Raw genomic sequence first — 17,388 nt, forward strand, 5'->3', positions numbered from 1 at the left:
TATCTAAGTACCTTTGCATTTGTTCTTCTTTGACTTCGAACATTCTGTTAACTTGATTCACCATAAGGAGGGAGTCACACTTAGCTTCGATCACCTCCGTCCCCAAGCTTTTGGCCAGTTCGAGACCTGTGATCATGGCCTCATATTCGGCCTCATTGTTAGTCAATTTCACAGTTCTAATGGATTGTCTAACTATGTTGCCTATGGGTGGCTTCAGTACGATGCCAAGTCCGGACCCCTTTGCGTTCGATGCACCGTCCGTAAAGAGGGTCCAAATTTTTGAAGACGTCCTCGAGTTCACCAACAACTCTCTTTCGACCTCGGGTATTAGGGCCGACGTGAAGTCAACCATGAAATCTGCCAAAATTTGAGACTTAATGGCTGTCCGGGGTCAATATTCAATATCATACCCATTGATTTCTACCGCCCATTTGGCCAATCGTCCCGAGAGTTCGGGTTTATGCATTATATTTTGCAGTGGGTAATTTGTCACAACACATATAGGGTGACACTAAAAGTACGGTTTTATTTTCCAAGAGGTGCTTAATAAAGCGAGAGCCAATTTTTCTAAGTGGGAATATCTAGTTTCGGCCTCACCCAAGGTCTGGCTAATATAATAAATCGGAAATTGCGTACCTTGTTCTTCCCGAACTACGACTCTACTTACCTCTATCTGCAATACTTCCAAATACAAATATAGTTGTTCGTCTGCCCTCTGTGTGTGATGTAGTGGTGGGCTCGATAAATATCGCTTAAGTTCTTCCAAGGCCCTTTGGTATTCCGAGGTCCATGTGAAGTTGTTTTTTTTCTTCAGTAACGAGAAAAATTGATGACTCTTATCATAGGACCTCGAGATGAATCGCCCCAGGGCGGCTATGCGCCCGATTAGCCTTTGCACGACCTTTACGTTGTCCACTACCATGATATCCTTGATAGCTTTGATCTTGTCAGAGTTGATCTCGATTCCTCGGTTGGATACCATGCATACGAGAAATTTACATAATCCGACTCCAAACGCGCATGTTTCCGGATTAAGCTTCATGTTATACTTCTTTAATATACTGAAGGTTTCCTGTAAATGCTTTAAATGGTCCTCTACTCGCAGGGACTTAACTAATATATCGTCAATGTAAACTTCCATGGATTTCCCTATTTGTTCTTCGAACATCTGGTTTACTAGGCGTTAGTAAGTGGCACCAATATTTTTTAATCCAAATGGCATTACGTTATAGCAGTATGTGCCATGCTTAGTGATAAAAGTCTTTTCCTGATCATCCGGGTTCATTCGTGTTTGGTTGTACCCGGAGTAGACATCGAAAAAACTGAGTATCTCATGGCCGGCCATGGCATCGATCATGTGATCGATGTTAGGCAAAGAGGGAGAGTCCTTGGGTCATGCCTTATTTAAGTCCTTGTAATCCATACACATTATCAGTTTTTTCCCTTTTTAGGGACTACTACTACGTTTGATAGCTATTCCGGGTATTTGACTTTCCGAATAGACCCTATTTTAAAGAGTTTAGTTACCTCGTCCTTGATGAAGGCATGCTTGATCTCGGACTGGGGTCTCCTCTTCTGCTTCACCGGATGGAATTTTGGGTCCAGGCTCAGTTTATGAGTGGTGATCTCTGGTGGGATCCTTGTCATATTGAGATGGGACCAAGCAAAATAATCCATGTTAGCTATAAGAAATTGAATGAGTTTTTTCCTGAGCTCGGGAGTTTACCCCGTGCCTAGGTATACCTTTCGATCGGGCAGATGTTTGATCAGTATGACCTGCTTCAGCTCTTCGACCGTTTATTCGGTAGCGTCGGAATCATCGGGGACTATGAAGGATCGAGGAACCCCATAATCATTATCTTAGTTAGTCCCCTGCTTGTCCAGTTGGGTCGAGACCGACATCGGTGATTGCTATTTGGCTTTCTGTTTTTCTTTTGAATCTAATTCCTCTGTCGATGAGAGTGTTGATATTGGAATTACTTCATCGACGGAAAATATTTCCTTCACGGCGGGCTGCTCCCCGTAGATCATTTTAATCTCCAATGGTGTTGGGAATTTTAACACCTGGTGAAGGGTCGAGGGCATAACCCTCATGTTGTGAATCCACGATCTCCCGAACAGGGCGTTATATCTTATGTCCCCTTCGATCACATAAAACTTGGTCTCCTGGATGGTTCTGACTGCGTTCACCGGTAACGTTATTTCTCCCTTGGTAGTTTCACAAGCTATGTTGAATTCATTTAGTACTCGGGGCACGGGCACGATTTGGTCTTGTAGGCCGAGTTGTTCTACGACCCTCGATCGAATGATGTTGGCCGAACTACCTGGATCAATTAACACACGTTTAACTCAAGTTTTATTCATGAGTACAGATATTTCCAGTGCATCATTATAGGTCTGCGTGATTCCTTCTGCATCCTCGTTATTGAAAGATAGAGTTCCTTCTAGTATGTAATCTCGAGTCTGTTTCTCCCTTGTGATTGATACTTTGGTGCACTTTAACATCGGACCTTGGGGAACATCGACCCCTCCGATGATCATATGAATGACATATTGAGGTTCTTCTTGCTCATTTTGTTTATTGGAATCCCTGTTTCTGAAATGATTCTTGGCTCGGTTACTTAGAAACTCCCGAAGGTGCCCGTTGTTGAATAATCGGGCTACTTCTTCTCTCAATAGTCGACAATCTTCCGTTCTGTGGCCATGCATGCCATGATATTTGCACATTTTGGTTGGGATCTCTTTGGGCTGGATCAGTTTGTAAAGGTTGAGGCCATTTGGTATCTTTGATGCGTCCGATATCCTATACAATGGCGGCTGCATCAACATTAAAGTTGTATTATGATAATCGTGGTGCTTCTTTAGATCCGATAGGGCTGTCAAAGCCGTTATTGCTCATGAGCCTTTGAGAGCTCTAGCCTCGATCACGTCTCCTTTCACTTCGTACAAGATTTTGCCCATAATCTAGTACTCCGTTCGCCCCAATTTGTTTGATGTAGTTTGAATTTAGAGAGTCAAACGAGTTTTATTTTACTATGATTTTTTCATATGCCATTTAAATATTTTAAATTATCAATTATTATGACATATGGTACTCTTTATGTAAAATATGTTAATTTTAGTTTAAAAAAAAAACTTAAGAATTTTATGTCCCTATTCGCGATTGAAATTTAAAAGTTTGACTCACGCATCAAACAAATTGGTACACCAAGAATAGTTTAGTATTGTTTTTGGGTTCAGAGAAGGTTGGAAAGATAGGTCTATATTAGGCTTACTATAAAAACTATCCCATTCTATATTATTGTTCTCGTTGTCGTTGGACTAAAACGATCCAAAGTTACTTTTAACATGGTATAATTACATTATCCGTTTTCGGTCAAGTCTGCACGATTTTCTTCAAAAGGTCTCACACCATTAAGAGTATTCAATTCCCTATAAGTATTTACTTGGCCAAATACATGTTGGGCCCCTTAAACTTGGCACCAAAATCCATTTGGACATCTCAACTTAGTCATGTTTCATTTAAACACTTCAACTACATTTCAACTGTGCCATTTAAGCACAAAATACTATAGTGGCAAAAATATTGTAGTTCACGGCTCATAGGCACGTGACTGGATCTGATATAATATTTTTCTTTTCTTTTTATATTCCTTTTCCCCCAAAAGTTCATCACCACCGTCCCTGGCCTATTGCTACAACTCATCTGTGACCATTCTCATCCCTATCTCTCCTCCACCACTCTTTCCCTTCTTCCTCCGCTGTCTTGAAGCAAAATAGGCCGAAAACCTTTTAAATTTTGTAGGAATTTTGCTGGCTTGATAATGACATAATCTATGTGTTGAAGTTTTTTACAAAATAAAATGCATAGAAAGAGAAGATTGTTGGCCCCTCCATTTATGTTGCTTTGTTCGATGATGAATTCGGGTAACATCAGTTTAAAATTCTTGTTACCCGGTTCTTCGAAAATTTGAAGCTTTAAGAAAAATTAGAAATTTCATATTATTGCTGATAATATCAGTTAAAGATTAAAGCTGAAACCTAAAAGCTCCATGAACACCCACTCGAGTAGTTCAAAGCGCTTTAAATTTAGAATTTAGAATTTCAAATTTGGAGGTTATCTTATTCTGTTTTCATTCCCACTTGATTTTGTACTTGAATTTCATAGAGGTGGGTTGGTTGATTTTGACCAATAGATGATTGATGTGGTTATTGGAGTTTCTATGGGCAATTTTGTTCTTAAATTTCAATTCAGATCTGATTTTTTTTTCAAGTGTTTAGGTGGTGGCATTCTGGAGAAGAAGTGAGAAACGGGCTTGGCAATTAGTGATGGAATTTTGCAGCAATGCCATGAAATTTTTTGATAATGTGATCGACGGCTTAAGCAAAAAAAAAATGGTAAAAGAGAAAGAAAACGAAAAAATAGAAATAATACATGATTCTTCTTTCATTTTTATTTTTTTCCTTTGCTGACTTGTCTTTTTGTTGGTGGTGTTAATTGTCATGTCAATAGCAAGTATCGTTCACGCCCTTAAGCTTTTCTTAGAGTTGTCAAAATTGTGTTTAAGTGAAACAGTTGAAATGTAGTTGGAGTGTTTAAATGAAACATGACTAAGTTGAGATGTTTTAATGAATTTTGGTGCCAAATTTAATTGGCCGCATATGTGTTTGGCCTATTTTTTTTTCTTTTCTATTTTCTATGTAGAACTTTTTGTTCACACAAACCCAACAATCTCCCTCCTGAATTAAGTTGCACATGAGATATCACTATTCATGGGCTAATTTGGAGATTAATTTTGTGTCACCCACATGATTCGAGTATTTATGATCACTGAAGCCCAGAGAAGAGGCTATGTATGCGTCTTTGAAGCTATGGGTAAAGAATGTAAACTTGCCCATAGACGGGCAAAGGCACTAAGCCGGATCTTACTCTATCACTCTGCCATCTCTATACTTGTCTCGCCAAACCATTGGCTCTGATACCAGTTGTTGGACTAAAACAACTCAAAAATACTTTTAACATGGTGTGATATTGTGTGTTTTGGGTCATGCATGTAAGGTTTTCTCTAAAAGGCTTACTCTTTATAAGTAACTTCTTTTCCCTTTTCTACTTTCCACGTAAAACTTTGTTCATACACTCAATAATTGTGCAAAATGAAAGAGCAGCAAATGAAGGTGGAAGAGGACCTAGTATATGGGATACCTATACTCATCAACATCGGGGTACTCTTGTGTGTACGCGCGCATTTAATTTGTTTTACTATGTAAGATATTTTCTGAAAAAAAATCATTATTAAGTCAAGTAATCATAGGTAATTAAGAAAGTGATGAACTCCATTTCAAGTTGAAAGCCCTCGCAATATCAAAGGTTCCTTAGATGACTGAACAATATTTGTTGTGTACTAAACCAAAAACTCCTGAATTCTAAGAACCTCTATTCTTTTACGTCATTTTTTACAAGATTTGAAGAAGCAAACGAAAAGTGGTATATTTGAAGAATTTAATTGTGTACTAAAATTGAAATTATTTAGTCAACAAAATAAAATGTTATGCAGAAAGGATAAGAGATCTCAGCAATGGTGACATAGCCGTTGATTTCTACCATCGCTATAAGGTATGAGGATAATCAATAAATATATTTAAATAGATGCAAATGAGAAAATTCTAAAAATGATATCTTTTCCTGATGAAGAATGTTTTGAATTACTATAGTTGTTCATCCCTTTCCTATTATTTTGCAGGAAGATATAAAACTAATGAAATACGAAGGGTTTGATGCTTTTAGATTTTCTATCTCGTGGTCGAGAGTTTTACCATGTAAGAATTTCACCCGCATATTCTTACTACTTTCAAACTTTTACTGTTTTTGGATTAAATTTTTTTTTTAAAGGCCAAAATTGCATTTGAAATTAAGGCCATTTCGCTACAAGCTCATTGGTGCACAGCTCTTAAATGTTCAATATAATTTTCAATTAATTAACGAGCTATTTTTTTAAAAAAATTTCACCCTATCGAAAACTCAACACTATCTCAATTCCACCTCAATATAAAACCTGCAGTCGTTTTTCCCTTTTATAGTATTCCATCATCGTATTAGATTTACTCGTAACTTGTCATGTATTAGCTTTGATCTGTATTGAATTAATTAAGGTGTTTCCGATTTAATAAAAATTAGATGGGAAGCTAAGCATGGGAGTAAACAAAGAGGGTATCGCCTTCTATAATGATCTCATGATCAATGAGCTCTTAGCAAATGGTAATTAAGATTTCTCTCTCTCTTTCCTTACTTTTCTTTACGAAGATTATTGTAAGAATTAGTAGTGGGATAACAAATTATCTTATTCGATTTTGAAACATTCACGATCTAACTTTAAGGGTGAGTTAATTAGGCCCATATTTTATTTTTCTTTATTACTAATCTTGTCCCTTACCTACGTGCTATAGATATACAGTCTGTTGTCACACTCTTCCATTGGGATACTCCTCAAGCCCTCGAGGATGAATATCTTGGCTTTCTAAATTCTAAAATTGTGTAAGTGTGAAATATTCAGTTTATCCACAAATTACAACTAACAATATTTCTTTTTCATTAATTTTTTCATCTCTACATATTGGCAGAGAGGATTTTCGAGATTATGCAGAGATTTGCTTCAAAGAATTTGGTGATAGGGTTAAGCTTTGGACCACTATCAACGAGCCATGGAGTTTTGCATATGCTGGATATGACTTAGGTTTATTTGCACCTGGGCGATGTTCTGTTTTGACTAATGCTTGTGTTAATTCTGGGAACTCGGCAACTGAGCCTTACGTTGTTGCCCACAACTTGCTTCTTGCCCATGCAACAGCCACTAAACTATACATACATCAATACAAAGTACACATCCTAATTGCTTTTTCTTTTCTTTTTCTATGTGTAAAACATGTTATTTTGCTACTCGTGTCGTGTCGCACTTTACTTTACACCGAACTCAGTACTCCAGCTTTTATTCAGATACTGTATTTGTCTTCAGGGACGGATTTATAGATAAAATTATGGGGAACGTGAACCCATGGTCTCTCTGCAAAATTAGATATTTTATGTACATATATTTTAAAATTGGTATAATATTACATGTTGACACCCATGCTTTAAGAAGGTTGAATCGTGCACTATTTGTTGAAGGTTAAGTTATTTACCAAGAGGAATAGAGACCAATTCCCACTTAATATATTTTTTTCTCCTTTTTTTTAGTAGTGCATTCATGTACGAGAAATCCTAGTTCCGCCGATATTTGTCTTAAGAAATTCATTAAACATGCATAAGTAATTAATTTAGAACTTAGTAACTTAAAGTACTAGAATCTTGAACTCATAAATTTCATATTCCGCTTCTAATTCTTCATTTTTGTTCTTATGCATGAAATTATACAGAAATCACGGAAGGGCGAGATAGGAATAGTCTTGGTGTCTAATTGGTTTGAACCCTACTCGAAGAGCGAAGAAAATGCCGAAGCAGCTCAAAGAGCCCTCGACTTCATGTTTGGATGGTAACTAAAACGTTTACAGTGGAATTTAACTTTTATACATTAAAAGTATAAATCAAAGTTTACATTAAGAAGATAACTAAGTAATAAGTAAAATTTATAATCTGAAAAATAAAAGTGATAACCTGCTACAACATAAAATATCTAGCATATAAATATTATAACCGACAATACATATAAGCTAAATCTAAATATTTATACCAAATTAGTTGTCTAATATAAAGGGCAATCTCATGTCAAATTCATTACTCCCAATCCCGCCACACCTATTAGGAACACATAAATAAGAGTAACGTAACTAAAAACAAAAGCCGTTAATAATAATTGATTCTCACGTAACAACTCTTACATTTAGGGATGATAATTGGATAAGACAGGGAATGATAAGATTTGACCTACTAAGCTTTTGACCGGCTCTGCCCTACCCTAGTTAGCTTGTTTTCAAATTTAGTGATGGTTTTCGAAGTCAGAATCAAAGTGAGAACATAGCAAAAAGAATAAAAATATATTAATGTCCCCTGCCGTGCATGTCTTATTAGGAGTTTGCTCTGCCCTGCCCCAATTGCCATCCCTACCTACATTATTATTTAGCGAATAACAATCCATCCATTTTTGTTGCAGGTTTATGAATCCGTTAACTTATGGTGATTATCCAGAAAATATGCGTAGACTCATGGGAAGTCCTTTACCAAAGTTCACTGCGGAGGAAGCTGAAATGGTGAAGGGTTCCTTTGAATTCTTGGGACTAAATTACTATACTTCGACTTATGCACGCAATAAAATTACTCCCGTTGATAATAATTTGAATCCTCGTTATTCAACTGATTCTCAAGTCACTCAAACACGTAAGTATAATATAATATAAGCTTTTCAAGAGCAAATCACAATTTTCTACTCTTAGTGTCCCATGCATATTTATTAAGTATTTATTTTTATTTCTCTTTTGCAGCATTAAGAAATGGCAAATTCATTGGTGAACCGGCATGCTTTTTTTTGTTTTTCTCAAAGATCACATTTAGCCCACATTCGAAATCACTTTTTGCCTATATATATATATATATATATATATATATATATATATATATATTCGGCTATCATTTTGAGAGCAACTAAAAAGTGTCATTTTCCCGGGAAGTTTACTTGGGAAATAATCTTTTTCCTTTTTGGTTTTGTTAGGGCACCTGATTTCTACTAATGCATTTATTTGTTTTTTCATTTTGTCCTAGACGGGCTCAAGTAATATTTTTGTTGTCCCAAGAGGTCTACGCAGTCTTCTCATCTATGCGAAGGAAAAATACAATAATCCAATAATTTATATTACGGAAAATGGTACTTAATCAGAAGTCTTTTATTGTAATACAAACATATATTTTTACCTCGTTTATTCAGTTTCTAATGTTTTGGCCTCTTATATGGTAATTAGGTATGAGTGATATCAATATCAAAGCAGTTGAACCAGGAGTCAATGACATCCAAAGGGTTGATTTCCACCGTCGTCATCTCTTGACTCTCAACGATGCCCTCAAGTGAGTATCTCCACTTCTTATTAAATTCCCTCTATTAAGAATAGAATAGACATTTGGAACTAATTAGAACAACGTATCTGAATAACTTACAAGGGGAACGTCAAAAGTAACTTATCAACAAATATTGTAACTGAGAAATTAATTAGAAGATGTTTTGCATGGAATTAAATAAAACGGGTGCTATTTGTACATCGTGCCCATTTATAATTTTGAATTTTAAAAAGTGATCTTCTTAGATCTCTTATGTGTAAAAGACAGATCTCTTACGTGTAAAAGTAAATCTCCCATGTATAAAAAAGAGGTAGGGTCATAAAACTAAAAACAAGATTGTAAAGAGCCACAAAACCAATTGACCCGAATTACTGCATACTTTGTTGTTTCGGTTTTTCTCCTCATACTTATTTTTTCTTCGTAATATTAGGGATGGAGTGAAGGTTAAGGGTTATTTAGCTTGGTCGCTTTTGGATAATTTTGAGTGGACTTCAGGATACACTCAGAGATTTGGGCTTAATTACATTGATTTTGAGAATAATCTAAAGAGATATCCAAACGTTCTGCTCTTTGGTTCAAACAATTTCTTCTCAAATAGACTAATTTGGAGCTATTGCGTCCTTTTTGTTAGTTTCATCATGTCAATTTCTTACATATTTCTTTTGTACGTGCTGCATTGCACGCAGTCTTGTCAATAATTAAATGTTTGTATGTAAAAACAATTATATGTATATCTCCTGCACCGTAGTAACTCTTGGTTGCTTAATTCTGACTACTTTATTTTGGTCCTCCATTTCATCTTCTATTATTTTACTTTGGTCCTGAAACATTCATATTACAAGTAAATTACACGAATATGATTCTCAATGACACATATGTGTTCGGAAAAATAAGCACTAAACATTAATGCACGACAAAGGTAGCAGCGTACGGAGCGATATTCCGTCTAAATCTTTCTCAATCTATTCGAACCACAAGGAGACCTAATCACAAGCACAAAATATGTTCGGGCAGCACTATAACATCAGCAATAAAAGTATGGCAAGTCAAAATAGTCAAATGCAAGACATCAAATTTTTATGCGATAATACTTTTTCAGTGTGAAGAGTAAAGCTATAGAACGAAAGCTTCACTAAACCAACAAAAGAGATACAAAAATTCTCCAGAATAACCACAATATGAATGTCAAACAAGAAGCAACAATATGAACAAGAACAGCAATAACTCAATTGAAGAAAATAGAGAAATCACCCAAAATGCAGCCATTATTTACTGCAAGAAATTTGAAGCTGCAATCATCCAAATTCAATCTTCACCATTTAAATCAAATACCATGACTTAGAAACACTCAGTTCAAATTTCAGACTAATCTAACAGATAATAAGACGGAAAATGTAATTTAAGTTTGCTGGTTGGAGTAAAAAACTGCAGCAAAGAAAGAACCGTTTTTCTTGATGGAAAAGAAAACCCTGCACATGTAAAAGTGTTAGCCTAAGTAAGTTTGTTTTGATGATTGATAAAGGGAACTCAAGCATGAACCAGGTTCATACACAGTGTACACAGACACAGGCAAATTCGAGCACAATGCATGCACATGAATGAGATAAGCTTAAGTAGTTATATCTGATATCTCCTGAACGAAAAGGTTGCATAAGTGATAAGGAGAAGGACTCCCGACTCGAAGAGAATTCTATCCTAGATAAGGGAGGAGTTAGAAATTGAATATAACTAGAACTCTTCCACCAAGGAAGAGTAAAGCATTAGACTTCTAGTTATTTCCTATTCTACTAACTCTATATATTGCAGGATATTCTCATTTTATAGGTACGTACAAACGCTGAAGTTAAACATGAGTTGAGAGCAAAATAGCTAGGCATTTTGCAAGCAATATGATTCAAGTGTGCGAACCTGAAGCTACATGAACCAGATAGAAAAACCAGTTCCAAGTGTGTGTCTTTTATTCTAGTTTCATTGTAGTAGTGCTTTTGAGTTGTACCTTTCAGCTTTATCTAGAAGTAATTGTACTAGGTACTCTGAGTATTGTATTCAAGTTAGAGTTAACTTGAAGTTGTCGCAACAGCTAGAGGTTGGTTGCCACAAAGGGTTAGAGGTAATCCTTAGGTTTACAAAGAGTTTTGTAAATATTATTTTTGGCTCAGTAATGTAGTGAAGTATTGGAAAAAATCCCACTGGGTAGTAGGTTATGATTTTTTTTCACCTTTTGAGCCAGATATTTTTCACATAAAAATACTTGTGTTATTTACTTTTCGCATTTATTATTCCGCAACAGTAGTATAAGGAACACATAGAAGAACCAAGTCCTTCTTTAATCGGTGCACGCAAAAAATTGGACACCACACAAATTACCCCCCCCCTCCTGTGTGGTATTGAAGTACAAAATATCAATTGGTATTAGAGCGGGTTATCCTTGAAGAGGCTAACACCTTAGGAAAAGATCAAGATGAGTGCACCACCTGAAAACTGGAAAGGACAATCCACTGTTAGGCCACCACTCTTTAATGACCAATACTACTATTGGTGGAAGAACAGAATGAGAGATCATATTCAAGGAGAGGACTATGAGGTATGGGATATTGTCACTGATGGTCCACTGGCTATATTGAAGAAAAATGTTGAAGGAGTAGATGTACCAAAACAAAAGTAGATTGCACTGCTGAGGACTTGAAGAGGTGGGAGAAGAATGCTAAAGCCAAGAAATGGCTTGTTTGTGGACTTGGTCCAGATGAGTACATCAGAATCCAAGGTTGTACCACTGCTAAGCAAATTTGGGACACACTACTGGTGGCTCATGAAGGAACTACTCAAATGAAGAGATCTAGAGGAACTCTACTGTACTCTCAGTATGAGAACTTTGCTATAAAGGATAGAGAAACCATTCAAGAGACGTACACAAGGTTCACTACAATGACAAATGAACTAAAATCTTTTGGAAGGATTATTCCTGAAGAAGAGAGGGTTGAGAAGATACTTACTAGGGTCTTGCCAATCACTTGGAAAAGCAAGATCACTGCCATCCAAGAGTTAAAGAACATTGCTACTCTCCCACTAGATGAATTGATTGGAAATCTCACTGCCTATGAACTTAGGAGACAAACCATGAAGAAGGATGCACCTAATAAGGAGAGAAGCTTGTCACTCAGAATCACTGAAGGTTTTGATCTGGAAGATGATGAAATATCTATGATCACCAAAAACTTCAAGAAGTACGTGAGAAAAGGAAATGGTTCTTCAAGAAGTGGAAGCTACAACAAGGCATAAGCTCCAGAGAAGCAAACCAATGATGGTTGCTACAAGTGTGGAAAGCCTGATCATCACATCAAAAATTGTCCTTTGTGGGAAATTGAATGGAAGAAGGAAAGAGCTGAACGAAGGAAAGAGCTGAACGAAGGAACAGGTTCAACCCAAGAAAAGCAATAACAAAGGGTCAACTAAGGCTATGGTCTCTGCTTGGGGAGAAAACTTAAATGAAATCGCAGATGATGATGATGAGGATAAACGAGCACTTATGGCCATTGGAGAATCTGATGAAGAAACTGAAGTAAGTGTCTTTCATCTCAAAGACAAGATTAAATTTTTGTCTAAAGAAAGGTTATTTGAGTTACTACTAGAGCTAATTGATGAATCTGAGGATGTAAATAACGAAAAAGAACAGGTGTCTAAAGAATGTGTGATTTTGAAGGCTATGTGCAAAAACCTGGAACTTAGGGTTAGTGAAACTGTAAGTGAAAATACTGTGTTGAAGAACCAGGTTCATGCACTTGACTTGACTGTCCTAGAGCTTAAATATGAAAATCTAAAATTGAAACTAGGAATAGGCAAAAAGACAGTTGATTACACACAACTCACTTTAGAAGAAAATGCAGAAAAAATGAAATATGAGTTGTACAAGAGAGATGAACATGTAAGAATCCTAAAGAAGGATCTAAGAAAGGTCAAGCATGAGCTAGACAGAACTTGTAAATGGAATAGGTCCTCTGATGCACTTTCATAGCTACCAGAACACCATAGTAGCAACAAAAGAGGACTTGGCTTTGGGAACCCTGCACCTAAGTGGGATCCCAGTTGCAAGATTGGAAGCAATTAGACTCCTTATAGCCTTTGCTTCCTACATGAAATTCACTCTCAATCAGATGGATGTCAAGAGTGCCTTCCTCAATGGCTATCTAAAGGAAGAAGTATTTTTCAAGCAACCTCCAGGCTTTGAAAGCAAAGAAAATCCTGATCATGTGTACAAGCTTGACAAGGCACTATATGGGCTCAAGCAGGTTCCAAGAGCATGGTATGAAGGACTATCAAAATTCTTGCTTGAGCATGGCTACACAAGAGGTAAAATTGACAATACTTTATTCTTGAAAGAAAAAGGTAAAGATCACTTGGTAGTTCAGATATATGTTGATGATATAATCGTTGGAGCAACTATTGATAAGTTAAGTAAACAATTTGCTAAATTAAATAGGGAGTGAATTTGAAATGAGGGTGAGCTTAATTTCTTTTTAGGCTTACAAATTAAATAAAATTCAAATGGAACTATGATCCATCAGCAGAAGTATATGAAAGAGTTGCTTAAAAGGTATAAAATGGAAGATTCTAAAGAAATTGACACTCATATAGCAACAGCCACAAAATTGGATGTAGATGAACCTGGTTCATCTGTTGATGAGAAGTTGTATAGGGGAATGATTGGCTCCTTGTTATATCTCACTGCTAGCAGACATGATATTATTTTCAGTGTAGGACTTTGTGCTAGATTTCAAGCAAATCCAAAGGAGTCTCACTTGACTGTTGTCAAGAGGATCTTGAGATACCTAAATGGCACCACTGACCTTTGTCTATGGTATCCAAAAGGTAGTAATTTCAACTTAGTAGGATATGATGATGATGTTGATTATGCAGGTTTTCTTGTTGATAGAAAAAGTACCTCAGGTATAAAACATTTTCTTGGCTCATGTCTTGTGTCTTCGGCCACCAAAAAGCAAAATTCTATGGCCTTACCTAAAGCTGAGTATGTTGCTGCTGCCTCATATTGTGCTCAATTGTTGTGGATCAAACAATAATTAATGAATTTTGGAATTGATGTAGGTTGTATCCCTATCTTTTGTGATAACACTAGTGCAATTAGTATGCCAAAGAACCCGGTTCATCACAAAAGAACTAAGCACATAGATGTTACGCATCAGTTTTTGAGAGACAACTATGAAACGGGTTTGATCACTGTGGAATTTCGTGCTACTGGCAAGAAAATAGCTGACATCTTCACAAAAACTCTAAGTAGAGATCACTTTGAAAGGAACATGTTAGAATTAGGGATGATTAAGATCACCTAAAAGGAACCAATTCTAACTAAAACAATTGGTTAGATAATTTGTGAATTTTGTACATAATTAGATTAGATTTTGCTCAGTCTCATACTTTCAATTGTATACTCTTGTGCCATGTGCTAAAATGTCTCATTAATCTATAATGATATTATCTTTATTCTCTTAGAAAATTCAGACTTATACCAGAGATTTCTCAGTGAAGAACCTGGTTCATCAAGATTACTTGGTACGTATTCTCCACTCTGCATATTTTGAAATAATTATATTTGGATTATGATCAAAAGGAGAGTCCCATTTAATGCTAATCTTCCTTGAGCTTATCCGTTATAAAATGAACCAGTTTCACCCAAAGAGAGTCCCAACAAATAATAAGTGTCTAGATTATAGGGGAGAGTCCTCAACGTCTTTTCAAACTGACTCCCAGTTTGATTAGACTTCTAAGCTTCTGAAAAATTTGCCGTTACCCAATTAGATTCTCCCTCTTTATATTGATTTGCCCTTAGTTGTTTCTTCACTCCTAAATTTACAACCGCCAAATAATTCTCTCTATCTTCTCTCATATTCTAAACACACATATACTCATCTTCTCTCATCCTTTAACCATCAATGGATAATATCTCTAAAAATTCCTCATCAGCATCCAAAGAATCCACACCCACACCTTCAACCACACCCTCAACCACACCTATCTCTAAGAAAGTAAAATTTAAGATGCTTGCTTGCAAAGTAGTCACTGGAGGAGAACAAATCAAGAAAATTAATGAGCAATTGAGGGCAAGTCAGGCAGAAGAACCCCAAAAATCTGAAGATTACTTCAAGTCTGCAACTAAGAAATTGTTTCATATGAAATAGAACAGCTAACATCTGGTCAAAAAATTACTTCTGAGACAATCTCTGGGTTTGTTGAAAATCTGGAAAATAGGTTTGTTTTGGTAAGAACTATAGCTGGGGTTGAAACAACTGAATCTGGAAAACTATGTAGTAAAAATAAAAAGAAAAAAGAAAAAAAGAAAAAAAGAAAAAGAGAGTTAGGGTACTCAAGGTGATGTGAGAAAGCAAAGCAAAAACAACTGTGTCCAAATGCTGCAGTTTTTATACCTTCAGGGCAGCAACAACAAATAACAATTGTAGCAAGCTCGAAGGAGATAGAAATTTCCTCGATGCACAAGGCAGTACCTACTGGAGGTAACAATGCAATAGCTGTAACATACAACTTGACACTAACAAATATTCTACATGCACTCGTTTCACATGATATGGACATCTTAAGAGCTCTTGATAATCCAAGAAATGACAAAGGAGCTATATTGCCCAGACACAATCCTATGGATGAATTTGGTTTGGATATGGGAGAAGGTTTCTACGAAGAAGGGGACGAGGAAGAAATGCTAGATGCAGCCTTTACAATCGTAGCTAGGAAAGGAGATCTTTCACCGACATACTTGAGAAGTGGTTCAAACAAAAGTAAGAAGAAGACACTTGACATGCAATATAGCTGGGATGGAAAGATAACACAAGAGGCTGTGATCAGGCGACTTCCAATGAGGGTTGCGAAGCAAAAGGTGGCTGCACCTACCATCTCCACAAGATCCAACAAGTCCAATCGATCCAAGAAAAAATGATGATGTTAGAAGACATTTTGAAGAGGGTTGATGAAGAAGATAAGGTACTAACAGTCGAAGAATTCACAAAGCTAGAGAAACAAAGGCAAGACAGTTATTCATACATAATTTTATTTTACCATTTTATTAGCATCACAATATGTAATATCATCATAGAGTGTTATAATCTCTATGATGATCATAAAATACCTAGTTTTTTTCAAGTTCTTATTTTTTACATGCTGGCTAGTAGATGAGGTTGTTCATACCTCAATAGGAATTAAAAGGTAAGGCATAGCTCAGTATGTGTTTGCTACTTATCCTATGCCTTTGGAAAATATCCAAACGGCTATGAGATCATTCGCCCTCGTGAGACTTTGCCGGCAGCCACATCGTGAGTCTGTCACCAAAAGGCAATAAAGGCGCATAGGGATGACTATATAGCCAAGGCATAGAGGCAACAATAATGTGCTATAGCCCTCCTTACTTGTAAAAAAAGGTGATGTGAGGGGAATGGGAAAATGAGTGGCTGAATCTTTACCCACTCCTGTTGGTTTGACTGAAGAAACAAGAGCTATGGTAGCGTAGAGTGAGGAATCTACTGGAGAGGAAGAAAGTTTGTAAGAAAAAAGGGGTAGTGGGTATGGAGAAGTTGCTGAAGGGTTAGTTAGATTGGGGAAGAATGTTCAAGGACATGTTCCATCAATACAGGAATCCTTTGAAAACCTACTGAAATGCATGTCTGACAACTATAATCCAAAAAGGAAGAAGAGTTCAGGAGTTAAAATCCTTGGAACTACAAGGGAAAACAAGAAGAGAAGGGCTGCCTCTTCTATCCCTGTAGAGACTCCTCCCACAAGAGAAAGATCTATAAGGAGTCAGAAGAAGAAGAGTGAGGCTGAACTTGAAAAGGCCTTGAAAGAAAGTAAAAGAAAAGCTGATGCAAAGGGAAAGAAGAAAGTGAGTGAGCCTGTTAAGGCAGTTGAAATTGAGGAGATGGACCTGGTCCTTCATGATTAAGAGGAGGCAGAAGAGGTGGAGGTTGTGACTTCAAAGGCAAAGAAAATAAAGACTTCCAAAAAGAAGTCTCCTTCGAAGACAAAGTCTGCAGAGCCTTCTACCTTGGCAAAAAGACACAGGTCTGCCATGAAGTCTAGAAAAGTGAAAGTAATGGAGGAAGAAGAGAGTGAGGAAGACGAGGAATCTGATGAAGAGCAGGACAAGATGGCTAAGTTTGGGAAAAGAACCATCTTGAAGGGTAGACTCCTCAGGGACTTGGAGGAGGAAGGCATGATGATGCTGCAGGAAAAACTACAATTGTAGGGTTGGAAGGACACAATTCTTCACATGGAAGGAAAGCTTGACAGAACTGAGATTGTGGAGTACATGGCAAATTGTGAGATAAAAA

General features: G+C 36.7%; 1 pseudogene; it reads left to right on the top strand.

Annotated features, from left to right (window-relative positions):
* Positions 1-5,048: 5,048 nt before the first annotated feature.
* Positions 5,049-9,638, top strand: LOC107824036 (furcatin hydrolase-like; annotated as a pseudogene).
* Positions 9,639-17,388: the final 7,750 nt, after the last annotated feature.

This window comes from Nicotiana tabacum, chromosome 9 (genome assembly GCF_000715075.1).
Source record: "Nicotiana tabacum cultivar K326 chromosome 9, ASM71507v2, whole genome shotgun sequence".
NCBI lineage: Eukaryota > Viridiplantae > Streptophyta > Magnoliopsida > Solanales > Solanaceae > Nicotiana > Nicotiana tabacum.